The sequence below is a fragment of the Euprymna scolopes genome, chromosome 6 (genome assembly GCF_053919585.1).
Source record: "Euprymna scolopes isolate OS-2025 chromosome 6, ASM5391958v1, whole genome shotgun sequence".
Classification (NCBI taxonomy): domain Eukaryota; kingdom Metazoa; phylum Mollusca; class Cephalopoda; order Sepiida; family Sepiolidae; genus Euprymna; species Euprymna scolopes.
Genome location: NC_136487.1, coordinates 149602956 through 149620078, shown reverse-complemented (window position 1 = coordinate 149620078; position 17123 = coordinate 149602956). Strand labels below are relative to the sequence as shown.

Sequence of the window (17123 nt, the reverse complement as noted above, 5' to 3'; positions counted from 1 at the left end):
TGTCAATATTAAAAGAGAAAGATTCAAAGAGATGTTGTCAATGTCAAAAGAGAAAGATTCAAAGAGATGTTGTCAATGTCAAAAGAGAAAGATTCAAAGAGATGTTGTCAATGTCAAAAGAGAAAAATACAAAGAAATGTTGTCAATGTCAAAAGAGAAAGATCAAAGAGATGTTGTCAATGTCAAAAGAGAAAGATTCAAAGAGATGCTGTCAATGTCAAAAGAGAAAGATTCAAAGAGATGTTGTCAATGTCAAAGAGAAAGATTCAAAGAGATGAAATGTTATGATATATGATAGTGTCGTCTGCGTATATATCGACGATTGATCTTAGAATGTGTTTAAGGAGATCATTGCTGGAGATAAGGAAGAAAGTGTGGCTCAAAATGAATCTCTGGGCCACGCCAGTGTTGATATTTTGAGCGTCGGATCTGTCGATGGACGACTACTTGTATAAATTATCATAAATGAAGGATGTCATGGTTGAGATGACATTTCTGGATTTTTCGTAGCTGGAAATCTTATGAAGCAGACCTGCATGGCGAACCCTATCAAATGTCTTTGGTATGTCGAGAGCTATTGCTCTAGAGAATAATCCCCGTCGATAGGTTCGTTGATCCTGTGTGAAATAACTGTCAATACATCAGGCCAGATCTCGCAAGACGGAAGTCATATTGCTCGTAACTGAATAGATTGTTTTTACTAAGGTGGTTGAAGGCTCTATTTATCACGAATTCGAGCAACTTACTCATGACGTACAGAAGACTAATTTCACTGTACTTAGATGCAGAAGATCGGTCTCCACTAGACGAGTATTTGTTGTGAATGTTTTACTGATTGAGGGAGATCATAGACTAAAGTTCAGTTGAGCACCTGCTATGGAAATAACGATAGAAGGAAGATAGACTCGCAACGTCTTTTTGGGGAGATATACGTTGTAAGGAGGAGAAAAAGACATCGCCTACTTGATTTGGAATTCGGTTATGAACTCTGTCAATGCAAGAAAGGGTACTCTGGGTAGCTCCTGCCCAGATATGGCAACAACACTCCATCTTAGGGCGTATTTGGCCTTTATGCCTTTAGAAGTGCACGCCTGTGGAATTCTCTTCTGTTTGTCTGTTTCCCACCTGACTACAACTTAGATGTCTTCAAGTCCAACATAATCAAATTCTTGATAAACCGCCCCCTTAAGTAAGCCACTTTATCAAATCTCCATTACTAACGATTACTGCGATATTATCCTGTTGATTACTGTACACGCAATAACCCTTATCTCCGAGTGGCTTCCGGGCCTTGATAAGTGGTGACTACCATGTAACCCCCCCCAAAAAAAAAACTAGAGGATTACGTCGGGAGTGAAAGAGAAAACTAGTTGTATCGTACTACCGCTCCAGTAGGTATCTTAATGCGGATGCAATCTGTATAAGAACCAAGTACATCTTAAAATGGAGTACTGTTGCTACATCTGGGTAGAAACTGCTCGGTGCGCCCCATGCTGCCTTGATAGAGTTCAAAACCGGCTTCGAAACCTGCAACCTTTTTCCCACAGAAGAGACGTTGCCAACTTGTATCTGCTCAATCGTTATTTTCATAGCGACTGATCGTCTGAGCTCCTATCTATCGTCCTCCCTTGCCGGACTTTCACTAAAACCACTCAACATGCTAAAACCACTTTAAAAAATTTACCCTACTCTCAATCTGTTCCTAAATCTAAATACAGATTCAATGAACAAAGCTTCTTTCTTAGAACTTCCCGCTTGTGGAACATTATTCCGTTCGTCTGTTTCCCGGCCGACTACAATATCGTAACCTTCAAGTCTTATGTAAACAAGTTCTTTGTTGAACCGTCCCTTTAAATAATCAAATTGTACCTAACTTACACTATTAACGATTACTACACTACCACCTTACATTCATTAACGCTTATGCTCAAGTGGCCCTCAGGCCTTGATAAGTAGTGACTCCCTTGTAAAATCAAATGATTACCTCTTGGAGTGGTAGGAAGATCTAACCATTTTTTGTTCATGTTTCATTCCTAAAAGAAATTATCAGGCCAAATGCGTGAATCTATGGTTTGCGATTGCTTGTCTATATAGATAGAAGCATAAACTTTGAGTTATATTTTTTTCTTTCTTTTATTGGTCAGAGTTTCTCGTTACTTAACTTTTTCGCCTTCAAATGATAAAAAAAATATTAATTCCAATCTCCCGTTTCTACGTGTCACCCTCTCCATCTCTAATCAGCAATTCTCTCGTTCCACAACCTACAACTTCTACCTTTCTTCTCGTCTTACTGGTCACACATCACCATGTGCCGATTTAATCTTATTTCGTTGGCTGGCGAAGACAAAAATAATTACTCAGATAAAAAAGCAACATTGATGACAGAGACGTGCTCGGTCCGGGTGATGAATGTCGTTTCATCCTCCGCACGTATTTACGGACGCTCAGCTTAGCATGGAACAAGGCCATAGGATCCAAAAATAACCTTTTTAACCCGATTGGTAGTCAGCGTACACCAGTGAATGTTTAAGGCGGCTTAACAAAAAATTTTTAAAAAAATAAATAAAAAACGGAGAAGAACGTGAGTATTATTATTATTATTATTATTATTATTATTATTATTATTATTATTATTATTTACTCACTGGCAGTAGTCGCACAAGCCATCTTCAAAGGTTTCTCTTTGACAACAACTTGTGGTGTTATATGGAGTCTGAATGACAAGTCTCCCCAGATTTCCAGTACTCTCCACCATTTTCGATAACCTTTACAGACGAATTTGCGTTATCGCAACAGCCGCTTACCGTTGATTTCTCGTTGGAATTTGAATGGCAATAAGTAACCCCTCGGTCCAAGTCCTCTTTTCACTCATCCAGCGGAGATTTGGCTAGTACTTTCCCTCCTCGGTTATTATAATAATAATTTATACATTAATACGCTAATTCGCTTTGACCGTTATCATCTTAACATCCCTTAGAAGGAAAGTGGAATATTCCAAATGGCTAATAAACATTTGATTATTGGTGTCGCTTTTTAGGAAAATCCTAGCTACATTCTGATAAAACCCTAGCCACATCCTGATAGGATAAAATACATCTTGCTTACCAATGAAAACTTAAAACAAAACATGGCGGTTTACTAATACATCATTGAAATTATTACGAAGCAATTAGTACAAAGTAAAACCAAGCTTAATCCTTATATACACGAGTAATCCAAGATGTCCTAAAATAATAACCAACTTGGGGCCATCAGGACTTACATAAAATCGGCCTGACTTAATATCACGTGTGTATCGAAGCTGAACTTTTGAAAGACATTAAAGACAGACATATACTGGAGATTCTATTTACAAATGTTTATGTTATTAGTCGCGTACAAGCGACTCTATAAGTCACACCGTCGATCGTCGATCGGTCTGTCGATCGGTCTGTCAGTCTGTCTTTAACACATTTGTGCTTGGCCTTTTTGGTTAAGATAAATGGTATGTTGCTAATAGATGCTGTTCTTAACTTTTTAAGTTTTTCTTGGCCTTTTGCAGATACGGCAAGCAAAGACCATATGTGGGGGCAACTCCAACTACACATATAAGACCTTAGTCAATGTAGGGGCAACCCGTCATACCAATTGTCACTATCTAGCTCCCCTACTCCCCGGGGAGTTGATCCCCATTTCCCCTTCACTCCTCACATTAAAAATCGGCCTTGTGCCTAATTTGCTCGGCGTGGGAGCAAATAAATACCCTTTTCTTGGCCTTTTGGCCAAGATCAAAGTGTAGTATCTTTCTTACTACATGCTGCACTTAATGTGATATAAAGTGGGGGATCACTTTTCTGCATTAATTTAATGTAAAATGATCAACCAGTCAGTCTCAAAGCCATTGAAGTCATTCTCCAGATCATTCAAATTATTTTTGAAGGATTCCAGTTATTTTCAAGCATTCAAATCATTCTTAAGGTCATTCAATTCATCCTTAAGTTCATTAAAGTAATTCTAAGTTATTTACTTTTTATTTATTTAAGTCATTTCAGCCCATTTTTCGCTCATTTTAGTTTATCTTTAAGAATTTCATATCAATCCTACATTCACGCATTCATTCATTACACGAGTGCACGCGACTAATGGCTATCGGCCTTGTTATATTTAAAAAAAAAAAAAGAGGGCTACCACACTACCACATGATCATGATGTTTCTGTCTGATGTTTTTTTTTTTTTAATTTTCCACTAACGTGAAATTTCTACGGGTTCTACTAGTTGTTGTTATTATTATCATCATTATATATTATTACGCTTATCGCTCTGTCCGTTATCATGCTGTGAATCCCTAAAAAAGGAAATTGGAATATTCCAAAAAGTGGAATATTCCAAAAAGTGGAATATTCCAAATAAACCTATTAAAAAAAAATTGGTGTCGCTGTTGAGGGAAAGCTAATAAAAATGATTTGTCTTTCTTGGCCTTTTGGCTAAGATCAAAGTGTAGTATCTGTCTTCAGGTACTACATTTCAATTTCTTCTCTCTCAGTGGAAGAGAAATCCTTTACGACTAAGACAATTTTTTCTCCACGTTAAAAAAAACAACCCTGGTGTTTAAATCTGTCCCGTGGGGAGGCATTGTGAATAGGTGCTATGTTTAATGTAACAAAGTTTTAATATTAAAAAAAAAGTAACTGGAAAAAGTTATTTCTGATTTAATTACAAAATGCCCTGGAAATATCACTTCTGATTAATTATAAAATGCCCTGGAAAATGTCCGTGCTAATTATTTTTTTGTTTACTTGCCCCCCGCCCCCACAAGGGCGGAATTGGACATGAGGTCGGTTATAAATTTCGGGGGAAACCAGCTCCCCAAAAGGGGCACTCTGGTCAATAACAAACATAAAAATTGTATCAGTAATGAAGGATTTTCCTCCATTAACCCTAACCAAAAAAGGGGGATTTAAGTCACTGGAATGCTGAAACTAATACTACACTTAGAAATTCATGTTGAAGCAATGGTTGCCTAATCACTAACCGTGTTAATGTTTTTATGTATTACTTTCGAAAAACTGCTGAAACAGTTTATGATTTAAACATTACTTTATTTCAAGTATATTTTAAGCAGTGGGTTACGGGATATGAAGTCAGTCCTGGAAATTAATCAAACCGTTTACAATTTAAACATTACTTTATTTCCTGTATATTTTTAAATGTGGGGGGGGGATATTAAATCAGTCCCGAAAATGGGTGAAACCGTTTACGCATTACACATTACTTTATTTAATGTATATTTTTAACATTGGGGTGGGAAATATGAAGTCGGTTCCGGAAATGGCTGCAACCATTTAAGTTTTGGACATTACTTTATTTAATGTATATTTTTAACAGTAGGATGGGAGATAAGAAGTCGGTCCCAGAAATGGCTGAAAAAGTTTACGATTTATACATCACTTTATTTCATGTATATCTTCAACAGTGGGTTGGGGATTATAAGTTAGTTCCAGAAATGGCTGAAACAGTTTACTATTTAGACATTACATTATTTCATGTATATTTTCAGCAGTGGGTTGGGGATATAAAGTCAGTCCCGGAAATGGCTGAAACAGTTTACGATTAAAACATTACTTCATTTAATGTATATTTTCAACAGTGGGGTGGTGGACATAAAGTCAGGCCCGGGATTGCATGAGATGTGCAAATATATACTATCAGAAAGCGTCGCCCAGCATTGAATAAGATAGGTGGGTATTTTGCTACTATGTAGTAGCAAATTACCCAGCATCGCCCGGGGTCGAATGAGATAGGTGAACGATATATATTAGCAGAATATGTGGCGTCACCCGGGATTGGATAAGATAGGTGAAACATATATACAATGAGAATACCCAGAATTGATTGATTTGTTTGTAATGAAATAATCAGCTCAGGCAATATATCAACGTTATTATTTAAGTAAGGGGAAGCGACATAGTGGGTTAAAGTTATGGAAATTATTGTCGAAATTAGTAACATATCTAAGAATTATGATAAATGATGAAATGTGAATTACTTGATTGGTGTGTTTGTAATGATATAATAAGCCCAGGCAATATATCAAATATATTATATTAGGAGGGAGAGGCATAAGTGGAGTTTTAATTATAAAAATTATTGTCGAAATTAGTAACATATCCAGGATTATGAACAAGGATTAAATGTGAGTTAATCGATTGTGTGTTATCATAAAATAATCAGCCCAGGAAATATATCAAAGTAATTATGTTACTAAGAGAGGGCGATAAGGATGGTTTAAATTATTAAAAATAATTGTCGAAATTAGTAACATATCCAAGAATTATGAAAAATGTAATATGTTATTTAATGCATTAGTGTGTTTGCAATGAAATAATAAAACCAGACAATATATCAAAGTTATTATTTTAGTAAGTGGGGCGATGATGTGGGTGAAAATGATGAAAATGATTGTCGACATCATTAACATAGCCAAAAATTATGAAAAATGACAAAATGTCAGTTAATTGATTGGTGTGTTTGAAATGGAATAATCATCCCAGATAATATATCAAAGTTATTATTTTAGTAGTGGGGGATTGATAATGTGGGTTAAAATATTAATAATAATTGTCGAAATGAGTAACATATCCAAGAATTAAGAAAAATGATGAAGTGTGAGTTAATTGAGAGTTGTTTTTTTTATGAAATAATCAGCCAAGACAATATATCAAAGTAATTCTTTAGTAAGAGAGGGCGACGAGGATGGTTTTACTTATAAAATATTATTGTCGAAATTAGTATATATCCAAGAATTACGAAAAATGACGAAATGTGATTTAATTGATTGGTGTGTTTATAATAAAATAATCAGCCTAGACGATACATCAAAGTTATTATATAAGTAAAGGGGAAGGAGATAAGGAGGGCTTTAATTATGAAAAATTATTGTCGAAATTAGTAACATATCCAAGAATTACGAAAAAATTATGAAATATTAGATAATTGATTGGTGTGTTTGTAAGGAAATAATCAGCCTTGACAATATATCAAAGTTATTATTTAGTAAAGAGAGATGGGCGAAAATGTGGTTTAAAATTATAAAAAATGATTGTCGAAATAAGTAACACATCCAAGAATTATGAAAAATGTGATTTCATGTATTAGTGTGTTTGTAATAAAATAATAAGCCCAGACAATATTTCAAAGTTATTATTTTATTAAGGAGGGGGCGATAATGTGGGTATAAATTATGAAAAGTGATTGTCGAAATTAGTAACATACCCAAGAATTATGAAAAATGATGAAATGGGGGTTAATTGATTAGTGTTTGTAATGAAATGATCAGCCCAGCAAATGTATCAAAGTTATTATTTTAGTAAGGTTGAGCGACAACTTTGGTTTAAATTATAAAAAAATATCGTCGAAATTAGTAACATATCCAAGAATTACGAAAAATGATGAAATGTGAGTTGATTGATGTGTGTGTTTGTAATGAAATAATCAGCCTAGACAATATATCAAAGTTATTATTTTGGTAAGGTGTGCAATATGGTGAGTTTAAATGATGAAAAATTATTGTCAAAATTAGTACCATATCCAAGAATTATTAAAAATGATGAAATGTGAGTTGATAGTTGTGTTATTTATAAAATAATCAGCCAATACAATATATCAAATTTAATATTTTAGTAAAGGGGGAGGCGATAATATGGGTTGAAATTATGAAAAATATGAAAAATTATTGTCGAACATAGTAACATATTCAATAATTATGAAAAATGATAAAATGTGAGTTAATTGACCGGTGTGTTTGTAATGAAATAATCAGCCCAGGAAATATATCTAAGTTATTATTTTAGTAAGGGGGCGATACAGTTTTAATAAAAAAAAGTAGAATAATATGATTGTGCCTTCATTCATGCTGAACAGAACGCTCATAGCATGTCCAGCAACAATATATTACATTATATTACATATGAAAAATGCTGCTGTGGAATTTCCACAGGTCCCGCTAGTTATTATTATTATTATTATTATTATTATTATTATTATTATTAGTATTAGTAGTAGTAGTAGTAGTAGTAGTAGTATGAAGTTTGGAGAAGAGGATTGATAATTTGGATTATTCGAGTCAAATTCAGTTATTAGGGACACTCTTCTGGGGGTTGGAGGTTCAATTCTCGGTTCGGGCGATACTAAAAATAGGATTTCGAATTATTTAATACATCAGAGAATATAAAGATTGCTGAATGAAAAATGAAAAAGAAAACTGGGGAATCGCATTATTAATATGCCTTTGAATTTTTGTGATGAGGATAATTTATATTATTATAATCAAGTTCAGTTCTAGGCGACATTGTTGGAGGTTGAAGGTTCAATCCTCAATGCGGGCTATACTAAAAATACAATTTCGTATTACTTATGACTTCTCCAGCATGACTGATGGAACAAAAAAAACTTGCTTATCTCGTGAGTTAAATAAAGGGTTCCGTTCGAAAATTCGAATAGATTTTGCAGTTTGACGTAGAGATTCCAGAGTTCAACAAGATACACTTGAGGAAGGTCGGATGTTGCATCGACCGAAACATCGTAAGAATCATTCTCAAGATGAGAACAGTAGTCGGAATAATCCAAATACAAATTTATGCTGTATTTTTCGCCTTTAAATTCAAATTTTTCTCTCCTCTCTGCTACCTCTTTCTCAAAGAAGAGACACTGCGAGTCTGTCTCTGCTCCATCTAAATTTTCACGGCAGTTCCTCGACTGAGCTTCAATCTATGCTCCGTCCCTTGTAAAATAGTCGCAACAAACACTCGTCTTATGATAACCATTGCCGACAATTTCCCCATGTCTCAATCTGTGCTTAAAACTAAACGAAAATTCCACGAAAATTCATAGAACTGTTCGTCTATGAAAACACAATACCGCCGGGCTGCTTCTCAGCTGACTACAATATGATCGCTTTCAAGTTCAATGTAAACAAGTTCTTGTTGAGTTGCCTTCGTAAATAATCAAATTTTCATGAATATCAACTAATACCGATCCTCACAGTGGTATCTTACTGATCACCTGGAACACATTAACCCTTAACCTCTAATGGTATTTCTTGCGTTTATTTAGCGGTGTGTGAATATATGTCAGTTTAGGAATGTATGGCAGTTTCAGTTCATTGGAGATCGTATAATTTTTCATTTTTTAAAAATTTTCATTAACTTGCGATTGGTAAATTTGTTGTTTATATGTATTAGTTTCCACATCCAAGGATTTTCTTTAATATTTCGGCTTTTTTCATTTTTCATCATTACCGTTTGTTGTGTAGTCTCACTCGTTACTTTGAATCAAACTTCTCTTGTCGGTTTCCGTGATTTCGGAGCTGCTCCTAGTGCCCCTTCAATTATATATATATATATATATATATATATATATATATATATATATATATATATATATATATATATGCAACGTTGTGTGTATGGGGGAGGGTCGTTTCGTATAGGCTCCGAAATAACTGAACAGATTTCTTTAAAATTTACAAAACTTTAGTGTATAAGTCTGGGAGTGATCTCAGTATACCGCCGATAATTACCGATAATCGATAATCGAAACCGTTATTTTAATTTATCTATCATCGGTAATTTCTCTATCATCCATTTTTTCCATGTCGTCGCTAAGCTACAATGATAGAATAACGGGCCGTGAACTACTTTGGGTAAGTTGATTTCTTTATGCAATACTGCCTGTGTGGCTTACCATTTCGTCTCTGTGCGCACACAATCTACATTTACTGCTTTCCTATGTTCTGTTATCTTCGCTGATATATATTATGTAATACTGTCTCCAGTCTGGTTTTCTACCGTTTGTCTGCGCGTTCAAAATGAAGACATTTACATAATGCCCAGTTAACTGTTTTTCCTAAACAGCCGTATTTGTTTGTGTTCTTTTGTTCTCGTTTTCTGCATTCACTATTACGTGGTTTACCGTTTCGTCTCTTTGTTCACACAGTCTACATTTACTGCGTTCCTGTGTTCTGTTATCTTCGCTTTTTATATAACTTGCTTTGATCCCGTTGTTCTGTGTGACTATCAACAAAGATTTCGTTTCTCTTTTTAGATCTCTTTTTTTTTCTAGTTTTACACAGGTTTGTCTCTTTTCTGGTCAGTCTCATCAACCATCCTTGTATATGCTTCTCTTCCCATTTTACTATTCTCGGTTTTGCGGCTCCTTTTATTGTTCAGTGTAGCGGTATCATTGCTATGATGAACAGCCTTTCTCTATATATTGGTTTCTATACATTTCAATTATTTGTTTGTCACAGAGACCTATACTTACGAGTCTTACTGTTACGTATCTAGAAAACGGGGATATTAAACCTTACATAATGATATGAGACACCATCAAAGAAGAAGCAACTTTGGTAAAAGTCTATGTCTCAAGTGATGCTGAGTTTAACAGCCCTGAATAGGAAAAGATAACGAAATACCAAGGTCTTATGTATGCCATTAAAAGAAACTGGAATCGTAGGAAGATCTCCATCATTCCAGTAATCATAGGAGCGACCGATCCCATTGAAGACGAATTTCAAAGACAACCTGGCAAATACCCGGTGAAACAAGTGCAAGAAAGATACAAACAATTGCATTTAATGGGGCAGTTATAATCTCAAAATGATATCTTAGTTTGGAATGTATGAGATAACGGATGAATGTCTGGCATCCGGTAGGATGTCCCATCGCCAACTGAAAAAAATTATGAGGTAATTGAAAAACAAATGACAGCTCATTTGATTTATCTAATTTAGTACGCCATAGTTCTTTATCCTTCTGTGCGCAATCATTTTATTCCATTAAATTTTACAAGAAATTGAAATGTAGCATCTTAAGTACAGATACTACACTTTGATCTTAGTCTGAAGGCCAAGGAGGGCAAATCATTTTTATTAGCTTTGCCTTAAAAGCGACACCAATTTTTTGAATATTCCACTTTCCTTTTTTAGGGGTGCACAGCATGATAACGACCGAAGCGAATACAGATAATAATATATAGATTCTTGAGTGACCCTGTTCTTGGCCTTGATAAGCAGTAAAACAATAACACACAACTTGATCGATACCTCACTCGGGCACGTGAACTTCAATGTTCTCGGAAGCACTCTAATCATAATCACATTGACACACCTGCTTCCGTTAGATCTCCGAGGTTAAGCATTGTTGATACTGGTCTGACCATTTGGGATTACCAGAAGCTGTACGTGCTCTCCACTTATCTCAACATTATTTCCAGTCATCCTAGACTTCTCCTTGATAATGGAATCAAGCAGTATTGATTCAAGAGAAGAAAGGTTAGAGATTGCGCTACCCTTGCTTCACAATTCAACGCTCAGATGATCCTCGTCGTCCCTACAGACAAGCAACCAGAACTCTCGTTAAAGTTATTATATAAAAGAACATTGCAAGGCTATTTTTGCCCTATCATTATTTTCATGTGAAGTGTTCGACTGAGCTCGAATATATGGTCTCTCCTATGAAACCTTCGCAAAATAACACTATTCTAGCTACAACAACTGTCAACAGTTTCCCATCAATCTCTATCTGTGCCTAAAACTAAACGAAAATTCCAAGATCAAAGTTTCTTTCTGGGATCTGTCCGTCTGTGGAACACAATATCGTGGGGATGTTTCCCAGCTGGCTATAGCATGATAATTTTCAAGTCTAATGTAAATAATTTTTTGCTGATCTGTCCTCTTATATAATTAAACCCTACCGAAGTTCCACCGTTACTGATCATTACGATATTATCTTACCGTCTACTCAACCCTTATCCTAGAGTGGCCATCGGGCCTTGATAAGCGGTGGCACCCAAGTACTTTTGGGAGGGGGGAAGTATTTTCCCTACATTAAAAACCTATCTTATGACTTAATCTACACTCGTGGGAAGACACGTAAATAAGATCACATTTAACGCAAAGTGATCCCAGTTAGACATGCGTCCCAATTAACATCTCTCTATCCAGTTGATGAGACGAGACGAAAGGTGGCCGTTCATCTTTTTTATAACTTACTCTATTTTTTATTCTCTCTCTCTCTCGCTCTCTCTCTCTCTCTCTCTCTCTCTATCTATCTATCTCACACACACACATATACACACAGTTTTCCCTTTCTTTTTCTTTCTCAAACACAGAACCCCCTTCCACACTCCCTTTCCCATATACATACATTCGAGCATACGCAATTTCCCGCTCCTTTTACAGAATTGCAGCTACGTTCATTTGATGTCTGTGTCGCTCGAACAACTCACTCTGATCTACGGCCATGAAAGGCTAAGGTTCCAAAGGAGTTGACAAACAATCATTAACTAAGGGCATAAACGATAGGTCAGATAGATACTCGAAAAGAGTATGATGTAGAAACTCGGAGACACTTCCATTGTCTTCCTCGGCAAATTTTATACCTATGATATCAATGTCGTCAAAGTATGCAATATTACAAGTTTTAAAGGATGTTCAGCTCACATAGTTATCCGTTAAGTTAAGAGAGAACTTACATATTTGGGAATACTTGGATTGTCTTCTACAGAAACTTTTATACGACTGGATTCAAATTTCATAAAATATGCTTTAAATTTTAAGGGAGTAATGCACTCCATAACCTCATTCAATGTGCATCTAGATATTCAGGAATACTGATATTATCTTTCACCGGTAAATTTTACATAAGAATACACTTTTAGATTGTGTGTAGATTCGATAACATTCGTTCTGTAGAAAACACGCAAACATGCAGCTATTTAGTTTATGCGTATAAGAAGATAATGACAAAACCAAAAAGAAGTCTATTGTTCCTCGCTGTATACTTTCTATAGTTACGGGTTAAATAATATTACTAGCTCACATAATACTCACAGAATTAAAATTAGCTCTATATATGGAGATATATTGAAGATATCGAAGATATATATATATAAATTTAGAGGTAGAGAGAGCGAAAAATAGAGAGAATGAGAGAGAGAGCAAGCGAGAGAAACACCTCTCAATCTGTCTGTCTTTGTCTAGTTCTCTCTCTCTTCTCTCTCTCCCTCCCTCTCGCTTCGCTGTCTCTCTTTATTAATCTCGCTCCTCCCTTTTTCTTATCTTTATAATATATATATATATATATATATATATATATATATATATATATAATATATTCACTGATTGATATAATAACTAAGTTATTGATTTTGTGCTACGAAACAGATACTGTCAAGAATTGTAAATGTAAACTGAATTAAAGGAATAAATTATAAGATGGTCAACATCATGGACTTTATAATATAGTCTTTTGTCATTTATTCCCTATAATGCTCTGTAATTACATCGAGCTTCTTAAATAAGGATTTGTGTATTTATAAGAATATATATATATATATATATATATATATATATATATATTCCCAACTTTTTAGACCGTTAAAAACGGGCAAAAGTGAAACGCTTTTATTCAGAATGAGTTTTATGCAAAATTGATGGTTCATAAGGTTAAATTTATGCTCATTTTTGCAATAAATACTAATTCTTATTAATCCATATCTAATATATAAAAGGCTATATGTTTGTCTGTCTGTCTTTCGGTAGCTGTCTCCATATATTCAAATTCTATCTCCTTCGAAAGTAAAAGTCGCACAGCAGCGCTAGAGCGCCTCAAATGATTGAATTTTTTTACCCTTCTTTTATGGATCTTAACCTGGTTACAATTGTTTTAAGCGGTTAAAAATGGGTCAAAATTCAAACACATTATTATACATTTTCTACAATTATGTCAGTTTATTTTTAATTTTACTTTTTAAGTGCGTGTCACGTTAGTATAGTTCTAACGTCACCATCTTTAAATGCTAGTTTCGCTTTCGGTTTCGATTCTAGCTGGTGGCACCTAAATACATTTTTTTTTTAACTTTTGAAATCATGACTAATAATATATACGAAATCTGGACAAATTAAAATATCATATGCAAGCGTATATTACGCACAGACAAAGCCGCTCTGCCCCCAGCTAATTCCGAACTTTACATAAACAAATACTATTATACTGAATTCGCTATATCATATTATAAAAAAGGTCAATAGGAAATTTGAAACAGATCAAGTTTGTGGTTTTTCAGAAAATATATATATATATATATATATACACGAGCAAACAGTTAATAAAACATGTTAAAAACACTTTGAAATGAGTTAAAAATATATTTAATCTGAAAAGGAAACACTAGATAAGTGGATAGTCCTTAATCCGCGGAGTTTCGAAGAAATACTTTCCTTCTCATCAAAGGGTAGGAATTAGCAAAATGCGGGATCGGATTTTGCATGCAGAAGTATTTGATGAAACAACAAATAAGTCAAAGATCTTACTTGAAAACAAAAAAAAAGTGAAGCAATTTTATTTTATGTATATATATATATGTGTGTATATATCCAACATTGCAGATAAAACGCAGACATCTCATATGGAAGGAGTCAAGCTGATTTATATGCTTGCGGTACAAGGTCCACGTTTCGGCACCATACAGAAGAGTAGGCAGAACAACAGATTTGTAGACTGCCACCTTTACTTTTAGAGACATATCGTGGCTGTTCCAGAGTCTGTGTCGCAACCTACCAAATGCCTCACTAGCTTTATTAATTCTACATTGGATGTCTTTTTCAAATTTAGCATCATCAGACACAATAGAGCCGAGGTATGTAAAAGAAGATACTGTTTTCAAAGCTTTACCATCAAATATACCACTGGTTGTGAAGAGAACATAGTGTTTGGTTTTGGCTGGTGAATAAGTTCAGTCTTTTTTATGCTAATTGTAAGACCGAAGGCCTTACATGCACCAGAAAAGCTGTTGAGGATGTTCTGCATGTCATCAAGACTATGGGTGACAAGAGCACAGTCATCAGCATAAAGGAGGTCAAGAACAGTCTGCACAGAAGTCTTGAACCGTTGCGGGTTAAATAATCCTCCACTTGATCGATACTCAACGCCTATGCCTCCTGAGGTGTTCCTGAAAGCTGTCTCAAGCATCACTGAAAAGAAAAGAGCAAATAGGATTGGAGCAAGGACACATCTTTGCTTAGTTCAATTTGACACTTCAAATGGTTCACAGCCAGATCGTACTGTCGCCACCATTCCCCAGTGAAAGGAGACAATCACATTCAACATCTTGTCCGGAATACCAAGCCTCCTCAAAACAGTCCACATGGCATCCCTACAGACGGTATAAAATGCCTTTGTCAGGTCAACGAATGTGACAAACAAGTCCTTATTCTGCTCCCTCGCTTTCTCCTGTAGTTGCCGAAGGCTGAAGATCATGTCCACAGTACCTCTTCCTGCCCTAAAACCACACTGGGTTTCTGGGAGCACAGTTTTACAGATTGAACCATTGAGTTTGTTTAGGATTACACGAGCTAGAATCTTACCAGCAACAGACAAAAGAGAAATTCCTCTATGGTTATCGCACTCACACTTATTTCCTTTGTGCTTAAACAGGTGAATAATTGATGCGTCTTTGAACTGTTGTGGCACAGTACAAAGTTCCCATATTAATGAAAACAGGGCACTTAGTTTCCTGATTAACAGTTGGCTTCCACATTTGTATATTTATGCAGGTATGCCGTCATCGCCTGGCGCCTTACCATTTGAAAGTTGCTTCACAGCCCATTCAATCTCCGACATGGATGGAGTATCAGCAAGCGCCTCGATGGTTGGCCTCTGAGGAATATCATCAATCACTCCTCGATCCACTGTCGATTCTTTGTTTAAAACATTTGTAAAGTGTTCAGCCCAGCGCTTAGTAATGTCTTTCTTATCAGTGAGGAGAATGCCATCCGATGAAAATATTGGAGATGTCCCCCTTAAAATGGGACCAAACACCCCCTTGACGTTTAGGTAGAATGATTTAAAATCGCACCTATATGCCGCATCTTGTAAGGCCTCAGCTTTCTGCTTCCACCAGTTTTGTTTCATTTCCCGGAGCCAAGATTGTGCCAACCTTTTGGCCATTCTGAAAGCCTTGTGTTTCACTAAAGAATTTTTGTCAGTAATCCATACTTGATGGGTTTGATGCATGTTATTGAGGAGTGGGACGATAGTTGGATCATTTTCATCAAACCAATCTTGGTTTTTCCTTCGAACATATCCTAATGACGCTTTAGCAGAGTCATACACTGCAGCTTTAAACTCTCTCCAAGATGCCTCAATATCATTCCCACATACAACGGAGGACAGCTTTTCATCAGTTGCCTTTTGAAATGAGTGCATTATATCCTTAACTTTCAACTTGCCTACATCAATTCTCTTGATGGAAGAATTACGTTGGTTTCGAACAGGGCGTTTGGTTTTCATCCTGACTGTGGAGCAGATTAATTTATGGTCTGACCAACATTCCCCGATGCTGTAAGAACGTGTAAGATTTATATCTTGTCTATCAGAACGACGTACAATGACATAATCAATGAGATGATAATGATTAGACCGGGGATGTTTCCAACTGGCTTTCTTGCAATTAGGCAGCTGAAACACTGTATTAGTGAGCAAAAGATCGAATTCACTGCAAAGAGACAATAAGAGAACACCATTTGAGTTGACTTTACCAATTCCATATGCACCAATGACATTTCTCCAGAATTGTGTATCACTACCCACACGAGCATTGAAGTCACCCAAGACAAACAGCTTATCCTGTACACAGACCTTGTTGATTCGTTCGCATAAAGAGGAGTAAAACCTCTCCTTTAGCTCATCAGATGAATTAAGTGTAAGTGCATAGCAACTAAAAAATGTGGCATATTTGTCCTTTCCTACTGCAATGCGCAAGGACATAATTCTGTCATTTATACCAACGGGCAGGGACTCAAGATTTTTGGCAATATCAGTCCTGATGGCAAAACCAACACCAGATTCACGTTTCTCAGAACTTAGTTTTCCAATCCAATAAAAAGTGTATCCACCTTCAACTTCCTCTAGCTGTCCTGTATCAGCAAACTGAGTTTCAGAAAGAGCTGCAACAGAAATTCCATGATGCCTTAACGCACGTGCTATGATAGCGGTTTTTCGTTCAGGGTTCCTTTTGTTATCCTGGAGTGTTCTTACATTCCAAGTCGCAATGAACATATTCGTTCCATGTATTTTGTTTCTAT

The 17123-nt window shown here is 35.7% G+C and overlaps 1 protein-coding gene and 1 pseudogene across 1 annotated transcript in view; both read left to right on the top strand.

The window, feature by feature from the left end:
• The window catches only part of LOC145278036 (uncharacterized), a 158194-nt gene that overhangs the window by 27554 nt on the left and 113517 nt on the right, over positions 1–17123 (top strand). The window lies entirely within an intron of this gene.
• On the top strand, positions 4444–4584 carry LOC145278567 (U2 spliceosomal RNA; annotated as a pseudogene).